The sequence below is a fragment of the Mytilus californianus genome, unplaced genomic scaffold (assembly GCF_021869535.1).
Source record: "Mytilus californianus isolate M0D057914Y unplaced genomic scaffold, xbMytCali1.0.p SCAF_4, whole genome shotgun sequence".
Classification (NCBI taxonomy): domain Eukaryota; kingdom Metazoa; phylum Mollusca; class Bivalvia; order Mytilida; family Mytilidae; genus Mytilus; species Mytilus californianus.
This window is the reverse complement of record NW_026262690.1, coordinates 57,963,768-57,977,577: the sequence shown is the minus strand read 5'-3', so window position 1 is coordinate 57,977,577 and position 13,810 is coordinate 57,963,768. Positions and strand designations below refer to the sequence as shown.

Genomic DNA, 13,810 nt, shown 5'->3' with positions numbered 1-13,810 from the left:
AGTAATTCGAATTTCCGTGTATTATGGTGCAGTGACATTAACATTCATTTTATGCACCATCTTACATACGCCTAAATTATACACTATTCGAAAGCAAGGGAGATTTTTATTACAGGGAGTAACAGTCACTGATCAAGTATATTTTAAAATATAAATGACGTATTTGAAATTTAGTTTAAAAATGGATCCCCTGAAATTTTATCAAGGCATTAGTAAAATATTGGTTTTTCAAATTACAATGCATTGTGTGCAATGATTTGTTCTTCAGATTTTCCGTAAGTGCGAAGAATTCATTACTACAATAAGTGATATACATTGACATAAACAATTGATGCAACTGCTGGTGGACGTCGTGTCCCCGATGGTTTCAACAGCCCAGTAGTCGGCACTTCTGTGTTGACATAAAATATCAATAACACGGACAATTTCTGTAAATTTTCTATTTATCAAATTTTTACCTTTCAAACTTTTATTCAAGCGCCACTGATGAGTCTTTTGTAGACGAAACGCGCATCTGGCGTACATAATTTTAATCCTGGTATCCATGATGAGTTTCTTTGAATGATTCGAAACACTAAGGTTTTTCTACCCGAGGCATAGATGGCCTTAGCTGTATTTGGTTCAACTTTTCGGAATTTGTGGTTTTCAATGCTATTCAACATCTTATTTGTTTTGGCCTTCAAACTGTTTTGATTCAGTCTAAGTTTCATGGATTTTTCGAATTAACCCATATTTATTATCAACTGAATTAGCCTTATGAAACAAAATCTAGTGGATAGTTGTCTCATTGGCAATCATACCACATCAATATTGCTCTCTGTCGTAATTAAAGGTTATATCCAAACTGTAGTTTGTAATTCTCCCTTATGCATATTCATTTTGGGTTAGCTGGGGAATAATTCGGAATACAAAATGATTTCTTTCCGTTTAATTACCTGTTGACTCGGCCAAGATATTATTTGCATATTACCGACTTTTGACTCCGGAGGTTAACGTTTTTCGACAGGTTACCTTCTCTGTGGTAGGAAATCCTGGTACTCGGTCAAGTAAGAGCAATCTAAAGAAGTAAAATCAAGCTTACAATCGGTACAATTTAGGGGGGAAATTAACTGCTTTATTTTTTTCTATACATGTCAAAGGCATCGGAAAAAATAAACTTTCCCACCAAAATACACCGATTATATGTTTAATTTTCTTCTTTTGATTGCTCCTACTTGACCGGGTACTAGGATGTCCTACCACAGAGTATGTTACCTGTCGAAAAATTATAAAACAGAGGAGTGATCAGGAGTTGTATGACTAAGATTTCATTGTACTTTCTTGAAAATATTGTGTATATAGGGAAAATTCTCTTTAGCATTATAAAAGTCAGTAAAGAAAAACGTGCCTCTCTTTGTCACGCTACATGTAGCTACTTCAGGAAAAAAATTCAACTTCACTACAATCTACTTTTCTTCATAAAATATTCACCTGGAGACCTTCACCTAAATTGTAAATATTACACTTTTTGATTGGATGCTATTTTAAGGACGTTATTGAAGCATCTTTATATAGTAACAAATAGGTATTTCCCAAAAATTGACTTGGCAAAGAGAGATAACTCTTATTCATTTTTATTACTTACTATAAAAAGTTTGATTAAAATAAACTATAGTCTCTTTCTTAAATCAATATCTGAAAAATAAAAAAAAATTATTATGTTGACAGAAAAGAACAATGGAACAAATTGTGATCACATAATTCTTCGATTCAATGTTCAAATGATTTTTTTTTATCGTCAACATTTTTTAATAAATTCTAAGTTTTTTTTCTACAAATTAAATTAAAATTACCACTTTTAAAACTGTCTGAATGGGTAGCTTTATTTGTTATTCTTACTTTGTGAGATCATGTTTCTCTATTCTTTATGTTTTTCATTCATTATTTCTAACTCTTCAGATTTAAGGTAGATGGGGTGTCTAAATTATAATCCATAGAATTTTTGAATAATTTGCCAAAATGTAGTTTATATCATGCTTTTTAAAAAAAAATAGTAAAAAGAATGAGTCACGGGGCTTATTTTCACGCTACATGTTGTGCAAAATTGACAGATTTTGTATAGATTATGCATGGAAAACCCAATTTTCTGCCATAAAACGAAAACTACACCATAGAATTTTGAGATAAAATATGAGAAGATTGCTCTAATAGTATGCTTTCAGATAAGAAAAAGAAAAAATGGGGTCACGGGACCCGTTTTCTTGCTACATAATAAAACAGGTAAATTCCTAACACATTCTATTGTAAAAGTAACTTTATCTGAATTATCTGCCCTTACATTTGAGTTGCCTCCCCTTATGTGGCAAAGTTGGAAAAAATAGAATCAAACAAAAGAATTCTGTTTTTTTTGTAAAATACAACCAAAAATATGATTAAATATGTCATTTTCTATATTGAAATGAAAATTCTTACACATGAATTACCTACTACTCTCAAAATTTGCACCTTTTATTAAAGATCTAGACCGATTGTTTTCTGGTATTTCAAAATCCAAGATGGAGGAAGACACCCTATCTACCTTAAGCAACACATTCTTTTCTATTTTTTTATTTTTAGGATATATTTTTGATTTTAAGGGTCATTTTGAGTCCTTCATGGGCATACTCCTACATGTCCAAGTTTTCCTTGTAATTTCAAAAGAAAACATCTAAAATTATTTCAATTTATAGTTATTGAAGAACACTTACATAATCTTTAAAGTCCCTTCACTTATGTCATTTTTCAATTCATTCACTGTTAAGTCATACTTTTCAAGGTTTGTGTTCTCTATTTGGCCCTCCAGTTCATTCCAATATATTACCTGTTAAAAGAAATATATTCTTATTTTAGCTTTTGTTAAAGTAGATTCAAAGTCGTATTTCACAACACTGTACAGTATTAGTAAACAAATAAATTTTCTCAAATCATTATTTAAAAATAAAATAAAAGCAACACAATAATTAACTGGCACAAAGCAGCAACATAAAATGACATGAAGTAACATAAACTAAAAAATGCAATATGAAGTAACACAAAGCAACATAAATTAACACAAAGCAACATAAAGTAACTAACACAAAGCAACATAATATATAAAAGCAATGCAACATAAAGTGACAAAATGCAGCATGAATAAAGCAATGACAAAGCCACAACTTAAGCTATGAAAGCATTATTGAACAGTGAAATAAAACTAGTGTTTTGTTACATTTAGGGGAGCAGACTGAAGTAGTCATTCTTTATGGCAGCCATATCAGTAATTTTATTGCAATGAATTAAATTTTGCTAATTAACATATAAAAGAGTCAACTTTTGTGGTAGGCTTCAATTTTTCTTGTCAAAGTTTATATGGTTTGATATTAAACTTTCAATTTGATCAGTTCCATTGTACACAAGTCGCTAAAATATTCAACATGAAAAATTTTAGGAAATTGAGTATAATGGAATTACAAGCAGGAAAAAGATAGACTTGGAATTTATTTTTAAATACTGAATAATTGCAGTTCCATATATATATATCTACATGTATCTACATTCTACAATCTATATATACATTTACATAGCTGACTATGCGGTATGGGATATGCTCATTGTTGTAGGACGTACGGTGACCTATAGTTGTTAATGTCTGTGTCTTTTTTGTCTCTTGTGGAGAGTTGTCTCATTGGCAATCATACCACATCTTCTTTTTTATATATATAATTAATAAATACAACCTGTAAATGTGTGTAAACCCTTGAAATTAAGTTTGTACAATGCGTGAAATATTGCACGTGTTCCTACCATAACTTGTGAAGGGATGGGGTGTGATGATGTGTTGTAATCCTACACCTTGGATGTAACATGATATATATATTTAATGATAAAGTGTGTGTTAAAAATTGCATGCATCAAATGAAATAAAAACATTTGCGAATATATGCTTCAACAATGAATAAGGAAGGTATTTTGTTCACCTCAATAAGGTTGTTATATTATTATTTTCCCATGGTGACAATGTAAGTCTAATTTTTCAGTACACCATTAAAACAAATGTGAAACAAGGAGTCTACATGCACGCCAGATAAATTTGAAATTTTTTTGTACCCTAAAAGTTTTTCTGCGTGCCGCATAATGTACAATTTTCCCATGGTAGGTTGTCAATTCTGACCCCTCATCCCAAGTATGTGTTATGTACTTCTGGTTAAACCAGCATGGTGGTTTAGAAATTAATTCATGTTGTGTTGGTGCAGATGGAGATGCAGACTGATTACGTTTTGGAACGGATGATGATGATGGCGACTGAGAATTATTAGCTGTTGATGGTTCAGGTATAGATGGTGACTGATCAGGGTTTGAAATTACGGTTGAAGAAGCTGGCAATGGTGATGATGGGTTGTCATGGTTACTTAATATTCCACTCAAATTGATATCTGCATCTACCTCCATTGGAACTATGGCATCCTTAAGATTTGTTATTTTGTTTTCTTCTTCCATCAAATTTATCAAATTTTTCTGTAATTGCTGTATATCTAAATTTCTTCTAAACAGGGTTTTGTCAGAAATTTGTTTTTCAACATCTTTTCGGAATAAAATTTGGGTTTTTAAAGCATTCAACTTATCTTTTTTATACTGCAATGCCTGAATATAGCTGTTCATTTCAAATTCATTTTTCCATTTCCCCCCCATTTTGTCAATTTGGTTAATTACATCTTTTAAATGTTGTTGTGATTTTTTCAATTTTGCCTCTTTTTCTTCAATTCTTTCTTTGATAGTTTCTCTCCTTTCCTGCTCTATTTTTATGTGATCTGCAATAGATTTTTCTTTTAAAATTTCAGCATCTTTTCTTGCCTGGGCCATAATTATACTTTTATCCTCCTCATTTTTTTCCCCTAGCCATGCCATTGTCTTGTTGTTTTTCAACATCAACTTTGCATTTATTGTCGTCAAACTTATGTTGGGTGAAATGGTTTTTTTGGCGGTCGAGTTGTCCCATCATTCTCTCTAAAGAAATATTATTAGACGGACAAGTTGATGACTCATTAACTGTTTTTAAAGATGGATTATGGTATTTTCCTCCTGGAAGATAATTTGTGAAAAATTTCCGGCATTTACTTAAGATAGACAATGCCATTTGTCCAAGACATTCTATAACTGTAGCATATGCTACCAGTGGTTTTAAAACTGCCATATTAAAAGTAGAAATTTCCGAAGGATGACCTGGAAACATTATATATTCTGTATCTAAAAGTAAAGCGGGATTTTTAACGATTTTTTCTAATTCATCAACCAAAGTGTTGTAAGTTGTTGCCATTTCCAGTGCAGGTTTGTTCTGAGATGCCAAAGAAAAATAAGGAGCGGTAATTTTGATGTAGATGATTCCAATAGATTGTATTATTGCTGTTATGACTTCATTCTCAAATAGTTGCAGAATAGATGTGAACATAAAATTCGGTTTATCTTTTGAAGAAGTAATGTATGATGTCAGAAGATCTTTAAGGTAAAAAGTACCACAAGCATTATAAAATAGAGTATTGAAGCGATTGCCCACAAAGTCTAATATAGGGACATGTACTATATCATTTTGCCGTAAAAAATTTCGACAAAAAAGGGGGTCTCCAACTTTGTCACTATGAAATAACTTGGAAACACACCGTATCAAATTATGAGAATACGATTCGCCTTTGTTTCGAAATAAGTTCTTAAACTTCACATCATACTTCTTTTCAATTTCCTTTGCAACTTTTTCCACTTCATCCGCAAATTGTAACAATGGGTGTACGGAGCACTGAAACTCATTGAGTTCACTGTCGTTTGTCAATTCCTCTTTTTTTAGTTCGCTAAGTAACTTGTTGGATTTCAACTCGGTCGCACTCCTGTCTGTCATGCAGTTCGTTAATTTCCCAACAAATTCAGTAGTGGTTGAAGCCTCATTGACCATATCTAATGTCGCTTTTACATATTTGTCTGCCGTCCCACTTGATATCTCTTTTAATCCTGCAAAGCATATGTTTGGTGATTCACATATAATAATAATACTATGTGTTCATCCTGTCTTGTCAGGAATATGCATGAAATATTTGCCACTGGCTGTTATGGTTTTCATTCTTTTCCCATATTTTTAATCAATTTTATGATACCTTAAATATGTTTACAGTTCACAACTAAATTATATGACAGAAGAGATAGAAAATCTTAAAATGTGAACATTCCATTTCTCTATAATTGAAATCATGCAAGGCCTGTACACAGTTTAGGTTTATATTTTGGTGGGGTCCTTGTTGTTGTTGGACCCCTATTTGTGACCAACCGAATTAGACTATTTAGACATCTTTTTTTACATGAACTAAAAGTAATATCAATTACCTTAAGTAAATTCTCCTGTGCTGCAATTTATTTTCGCACCATAAAATTGTCTCCCTTGTTTTGTTGTAGCATCTTTCATTATGGTTAAATTGTCAGAATGTTTAATTGCCTCTTCAAGTTGCTTATTGCATATTGCTTTGGCCTCTCGTGAAATGTTATGAATTGATGCAACTGAGGGCAAAGTGTCTATTTCCTCTACATTAAAAATTTTGCATATATTGCCAATCACATCTGAAATATTTTGCATTGGCACATTTTTCGAAATGCATGCCAATACACATTCCCTGATTTTATGGGAGAATGGATTTCCTCTAGTTTTTTCTTTCACCGATGGTAAAGGTTGATCTCGTTCATTCATTTGGTTGATTTTGATGACTTCATTTTGCCAGTAAGTTATTTCATTCTTTAATTCCATGCTGTCTAGCCTTGTCAAATTACACTGGGAGCCCATGCTGATTTTAGGTAATGTTTTTACTGCATCTGTTTGTACGTACTTTGTTGTAGATTTTGGCCTCTTGTTCAAAACTTTAATAAAATCAATTTCTTTCTTCAAATTTGTTATTTTAGTATTTTTTCTTTTCACCTTTTTCTTCTCATTTGCCAATTGTAAGTATAAAACAGAAACTTTCTTCTTCAGGGAGATTAGTTTATGATGAGAGTCCAAATTTGTGCTGGTTGGTTTAATGTGAAATCTCTTTGGAATTTGGAATAAATGTTTTTCATATGCATCAGCTTCTTCATATCTTCGTGTGGTTTTTAGTTTTCGAAGATTGGCAATCACGGATTTTATTCTTTTGAATAAACTGCTCAAATGTATCTCATTTTCATTTTTATTCAAGAAAGAGCATACCCATCTATGCAGGATACGCTGACTTCCTGCTCTAAAATGCGTTTTACTTTCGTGAAATAATTTGATCACATGTTTATTTGTTAGAGTTTCCATGTGAAATGGAAGAGGAGGAACGTGATCCATTATGTGCAAGTTTATTACCTTTGTATAAAAAGTGTGCTGTAAGTAAGACACATTTTGTCAATTCTAATCGTAAAATAAACATCCCTTATACATGTTACCCATAACACGTTCTTTTTTTTATATGAACTAAAAGTAATATCAAATACATAAAAGGGACTGTACTCTAAATTAATTTCTTGTAAATGATCTGACAATTTGTAAAAGTAAAGATTCTAGCAAAACATCATAAGTGTTGGAATATCCAGTACCACTAAGATAAGTTTTGCTTATTGAATCATTGAATCAATGTCAAACACGTTAAAGAATTTAAATAATTCATATTCCAAATTAGTTTTTAACCTGAAATAGTGGTAAAATGTATTGAAAATATTGTGCAATAACAAATATCAAAAGCATGTGATTTTTATTAAAGCTTTGGGAATAATTTCTCACCTTACAAATAAATTTTAATTCCTTTATATAAATGATTCTGGTCTTATTAGAAGTCATTTCCATTATTAAACATTATATGCTCATTTGCCATATTAGGTTTTCTTCATTGGTAGCTAAAAGTGTGTATTATATCCCGGAGTTTGCAATTTCAAAATTTACCAATATAACATCACAGATTTAGAACAAACTGACTGACTGATAAAAGTTTTCAAACACATAAAAATATTTATAAATACATGTATTTTAATTGACAAAGTTTTAAAATATTTTCATAACCATTATTTAAAATAAAGAGCTGTTGTGATAGTATGAAAATTGCAAGTAGCTATTTCTTCATAAAAACTAGAGTACAGTAAAAAGAAATCTAAATCCAAATGTATGTGACGTTATCACAGTTATAGTTATACTCTAGCTTTTGTATAGACATTGATAGAAGACAAATAAGATGTAAACAAGAGTCCTGAGATAAACAGAAATTTATTTATTCAATTTGTTCAGACATGCAATTACCGAAAAATTAATTCAAAGTAAAATCCATTGAAAAATGTACTCATTAGTTTGGAATTTAAAATTGATTGCATGTCTAATTGCCTGCATTTTGCAAAACATAATTTTTAAAAATGTAATAAATATAAAAGGAACACATAAAATTGCACCACTTTACTTCATTTTCTTGAATTTGATAAGGGAAACAGAATGGGATGAACAATCTGTATCACTATCTTCATCCTGTTCACTTACCAAACTCTGGAAACAAAGTATTCCTCCTTCAAAATCAGTTGGCCATTGAGTCTCGGCATCACTGAAACTTGGTTCATCTGATGCTAAAGGCAATCCATATACAAAACCAGCTGGTGCCTGAGTTTCAGCATCACTAAAGCTTGTTTCCAATAATTTTAGGGATGGTAAGCCATCAACAACAGATGGTAATTGAGTTTCAGTATCACTGAAACTTAATACACCTGCTGCTGAAGGTAGTTCATCCTTAAAATATATGGAAGGCTGAGTTTCAGTATTGCTGAAACGTGCATCAACTAGTTTTGGATATGGTATACAAAAATAATCATTTGAGCACTGACTTTCACCATTACCAATACTTAGACCACCTGATTCTGAAAGGGGTTGGTTGAATATGTGTTCGCCATCAGACAAACATTGGCTATCTAAATCATCATAACTCTTCGAGATATTTGATGACTCAGTTAACCAATGTTGATCTAAATCTAATTCCTCATCAACTGAGAACGACTTGCTTTCAACAAATATTGAAGCAAATGATTCATTATGTTGGTGAGGAACTTCAATGTCCTTGGAATCAGAGGTTATCCAACTTTCACTATCACTAAAATGTGATGGTGAAGTAGGAACAGCCTGTGATTGCCATGAAAGTTCAATTGAATCTGAAAACCTGTTGCTTAATGCAAACAGAGAATCAGATGAATCAATTGTACTAGGTGCCGCTATAGTACTTGCTCTTCTTCTACAATTACAACAGTCACAATCTCCTTGATATGTACAAACATTAGATAATTCCTCGGAAATATTATTATCTGGAAGTACATTACAGTATTCTCCAAAGAGAAACCTATACATAATGGCATCACGAGCATTTGTATAATAAGGAATAACTTCAGTCCAAAATTGACATCTTGCCATTGTCTGTAAAAACAGATTAAAGTAACTTCTTAAAAGATAATACACCTTAATTCATATTTATAAACAGTTGCAACAAGGAATTAAAAACTATGTGTTTAAAGAGCTTTTTTGGTCATCTAGCTGGCACCTAACGTGAAATTAATTAGCAGCCAAAGCTTTTATCAGCAGTCAGATGAAATATTTGTTTGTTGATAGAATGTTATGGATCATCTGTATGTTAAAAAAAATAACTCAATTTATTTTTTTGATAAAGGGCCATAACTCTGTGTACCGGTTTTGGTGTAAGAATATGGATTGTTCAATTATGCCTTAAAATAAAATACAGCAGTATTGAATTGCATGCATGTTTCCCTCATCTAACCATAATTCATTGTATGATTCTACAATCAAAATATTGAAAACAAAAGGTACTTACTTAACAGTGAGGTAAAATATAAATTTTCTGTATCTAATATAAATATATGGTCTTCTAAGGTTGCAGATTCTCTGTAAAATAAATAAAGTATATATACATTTATCTTACCTCCTATAGATTTATAGAGATATGATTGGTTAAAGGACTACACGTGGTGACTATGTATATTTGCTATAGGGTGTCCTAAAAAATATACAGTTAGCAACCATACATGGTTAGTTACCATATGGGGTTAGTAAGGAGTTACTTCCCTTTCAAAACATAAATGATGCCACAACCCTTCATTAAAACAACAATGCTCTCACCCCATATTGAATTTACTGACCCAATATATCGTATTAGGTCACTTACACATCATGTAACTAATATTATCAATTAGAATTTAAGTTTAGGAACAGAAATTTGGCCAATTATAAAGGGGCATAACTTCAGAACGGTAAACGTTTGTCCACATGTGTCAACTGTTGTGAAGCTCATGTTATTCTCTAAAGTCGGTAAATAGTATTAATTCAGAGATATATACTACGCATGCAGGAGCTTCTGAAAGCGAATCCACTGTAACACAAACTTGATCTGTATGTTGTGGTAATGTATTTATTATTTTGTGTGTTAGGATGGATTCTTTGTATGTGGCTCTGATCAAATAAAGCAGTATTGTATTGCATGCTAGTTTCACTTATCTATCCATTGAATAGTCATGATAATCTTACATTTCAAAAAACTAAAAATTTAAGTACTTACCTCAACAGCAAGATTAAATATAAATTTCCTGTATTTTAATGTAAATAATTAAGGTCTTCTAAACTTGATTCTCTGTAAAATAAATAAAGAATATATATATTTATCAATTAGAATTCAAATTGGTTGCCTCAAGTAAATAAGTTGATTAATTATCTGAAAAAGTGCATATTAAAGAACAATAACTCTTTGTTTAGAGTCTGGCATCTGCAAACAATTACTAAATGTATGCCATAACTGTGTTTAAGAATTCAAATTTTACTTGCTTCAGTTAAAAAATATCTATGAATATTTGCAGATCTTCATTGATAAAGGGACGTAACTCAATGTATTTTTTATTTTGTGTGTTAGGATGGATTCTTTGTATGTGGCTCTGATCAAATAAAGCAGTATTGCATTGCATGCTAGTTTCACTTATCTATCCATTGAATAGTCATGATAATCTAACAATTAAAAAAACTAAAAATTTAAGTACTTACCTCAACAGCAAGATTAAATATAAATTTCCTGTATCTTAATGTAAATAATTAAGGTCTTCTAAACTTGATTCTCTGTAAAATAAATAAAGTATATATATATTTATCAATTAGAATTCAAATTGGTTGCCTCAAGTAAATAAGTTGATTAATTATCTGAAAAAGTGCATATTAAAGAACAATAACTCTTTGTTAAGAGTCTGGCATCTGCAAACAATTACTAAATGTATGCCATAACTGTGTTTAAGAATTCAAATTTTACTTACTTCAGTTAAAAAATATCTATGAATATGTGAGAGAAAATAAAGCATTATTACATTGCATGCTAGTTTCACTAGTCTTATAATTAAAAAAAGTAAAAGCTACTAACCTTTTCAGCGAGAATAAATGTAAATTTCCTGTATCTTAATATGTGGTCTTATAAACTTGATTCTCTGTAAAACAAATAAAGTATAAATACATTTATCAATTAGAATTCTGGTTTGTTTTCAAAATAAGTTGTATAATTATGTGCTTTTGGAACTACCTGCAATAAGATGTGTTATCTCTATGTGATTTCATTAGCAATTTGTTGCCTACTTTTTTTTATAAATTTCAGAGGAAATAAAGAAAATGTGACGTAATTATTAATTTTCACCAAAGAATAACTGAAAACAAACAAACCACACCTTCATTAAATAAAAATAATCAGCAGGTCAAGAAAATGATTAATCTAATGAGAATAAGCATAAGGGACATAATTATTAATTTGTGTGTGACTCCAAATAAAAAAACACAGCAGTATCCATTGCATGCTTGTTTCCTTTATCTACCTATAAGTTGTTGTATAGTTCTACAATTCAAATATTGATAACAGAAGGTACTTACCATAAAGGTGATGTCAAATATTACTTCTTCTAAACATTATACATGATGTATATATATGGTCTTTGAAACTTGATTATCTGTAAGAACAAATAAAAGTATATATTCATTTATCAATAAAAGAACTAAGTTTCAATGTCCCACACATTAGGCATATTTGATTTATTCAAGGAAGGGCGACTAGTATACAAAATAATTTAGGGGGTTCTTTAAAACTTTTTATTAAAATGAATACATTGTAACTAGGAGAATTAAAGGCTTCATTACAATTGTACACATGAATGAGGTGACAAGACCTGTCGGACACACACAGACAGACAGTATTTATATGTCCCCTGCATGGCGTTTCGCAGGGGACAATAAGAACTGTTTGTTTATTTTTGAAAACCCAGAAATTAATTGGACTAAAAATTCAAAAGAGAAGTGCATAATCATGATAATGGCAATACATCAATAATGTTCTGAGAAATGCATTCATTTAGTTAAAGCAAATGTGAATGTGTTGTTAAATGTGATGTGTAGCGAAAGAATTCCATTTTGTATGATTAGAATACAAAAATGGAATTATGAGATTTGAAATAAGTATTTTGTCATTCAGTAGTTCTCATTTGTTGCAGTATACAGATGTACACTACATGAAGTTGTCAGTGGCAGATCAACAAATTTTATGGGCCGCGCCCACTGACTGCCTCAGAGGGGTCCTGCTCTGGTCATGCTTCAGTGATTCTCTATATAATTAATCAATTTTTTACAGGGAAAGGGAGGGCCGGGGCCCTGCCCCTAAATCCTACTCTGGTTGTCATTTGTTGCTTTATACATTTACAGTACATAAGGTTGTAATTTGTTGCAGTATATTAAAAATTTACAATATGTCATGACTCATGAGGTTGTCATTTGTTGCAATAAACATGTACATCACTACATGTATCTAGTTAGTTATATTATGCCTTAGCCTTATATGGAAGATTGGTCATTTAGTTTTAAATAAATCATTAAACAATTAGGACAATTGATCATGGCTTTGAATTGTATTCATGATACTCATTGATATTGATCCTTGATTGCTGCATAGATATATCTACATGTATGTGACCCTCAGGCAAAGCTTACAATTAGGTTAATCATATTTGATAATCTGTAAGGTAAAAGAAAGGATTGTAATCAGAGACTGAAAGTGGGATTGTATTGAAATGGTTTATATTAAATCACATGTTAGTAATCAACTCATTATGAATTAAGGGTGACAGCTAGGTTTTGAATGACTACACCCCCCCCCCCCCCTTTCCCCTTCTTTTGTCAATATCAAAGTTTTTATATAAAATTTGGAAAACAGGATTTCATCATTGAATGATATTCCCCATGAAAACCTTTTTGGGCAAGGTTTATCATTCTTTTGAAGAAAAAAAAATGACTATAGATCTAGGGGACCAAACTTTCATTCTCAAAATAAACTTTTTTTTTTCACATACTAACACACAATTTTTTGGTCAAAACTATTACATCCAAGAATAATTGGTCCCTATGTAATACGAAAAATACAGGTACTTTTAGGTATAATCAATTCTTTATTACAATTTTTGAACTTTTAAAAAAAACTTCGTACCTTCTTCCGCAAAAACTCTCCTTAAAAAATCGTTTTTTCTCAAATAACATGCTTCAAAAATAATTTTTACCTGTATTTATATTAATTGTATTATATTATGATCTGCATGCAATATCCTTTCAAGTCAAAATAAGTTGTTCAATAAATGATATAGGTATATCCAACCGTCGTGCATCCCGTGCGTAATAAGAGTGATGACCTAAGCAATTTTAAAGTCATTTTTTTCCTGGAGTTATCTACCCTATCTTATGCTCTCTACAAAAGGAGGTCGTTTTCTGAAGTAGCTATCT

At 31.0% G+C, this 13,810-nt stretch overlaps 1 long non-coding RNA gene across 2 annotated transcripts; it reads right to left on the bottom strand.

Annotated features, from left to right (window-relative positions):
• Positions 1-1,413: 1,413 nt before the first annotated feature.
• On the bottom strand, positions 1,414-13,773 carry LOC127698530 (uncharacterized). Of its 2 annotated transcripts, XR_007980863.1 has the most exons (8): positions 13,591-13,773; positions 11,921-11,997; positions 11,424-11,487; positions 11,057-11,128; positions 10,581-10,652; positions 9,840-9,910; positions 2,727-2,839; positions 1,414-1,674 (listed from the first exon to the last, which is right to left on the bottom strand). It is a non-coding gene; the product is annotated as an uncharacterized LOC127698530 (long non-coding RNA). The 2 variants fall into 2 exon arrangements; XR_007980864.1 differs by lacking the exon at positions 10,581-10,652.
• Positions 13,774-13,810: the final 37 nt, after the last annotated feature.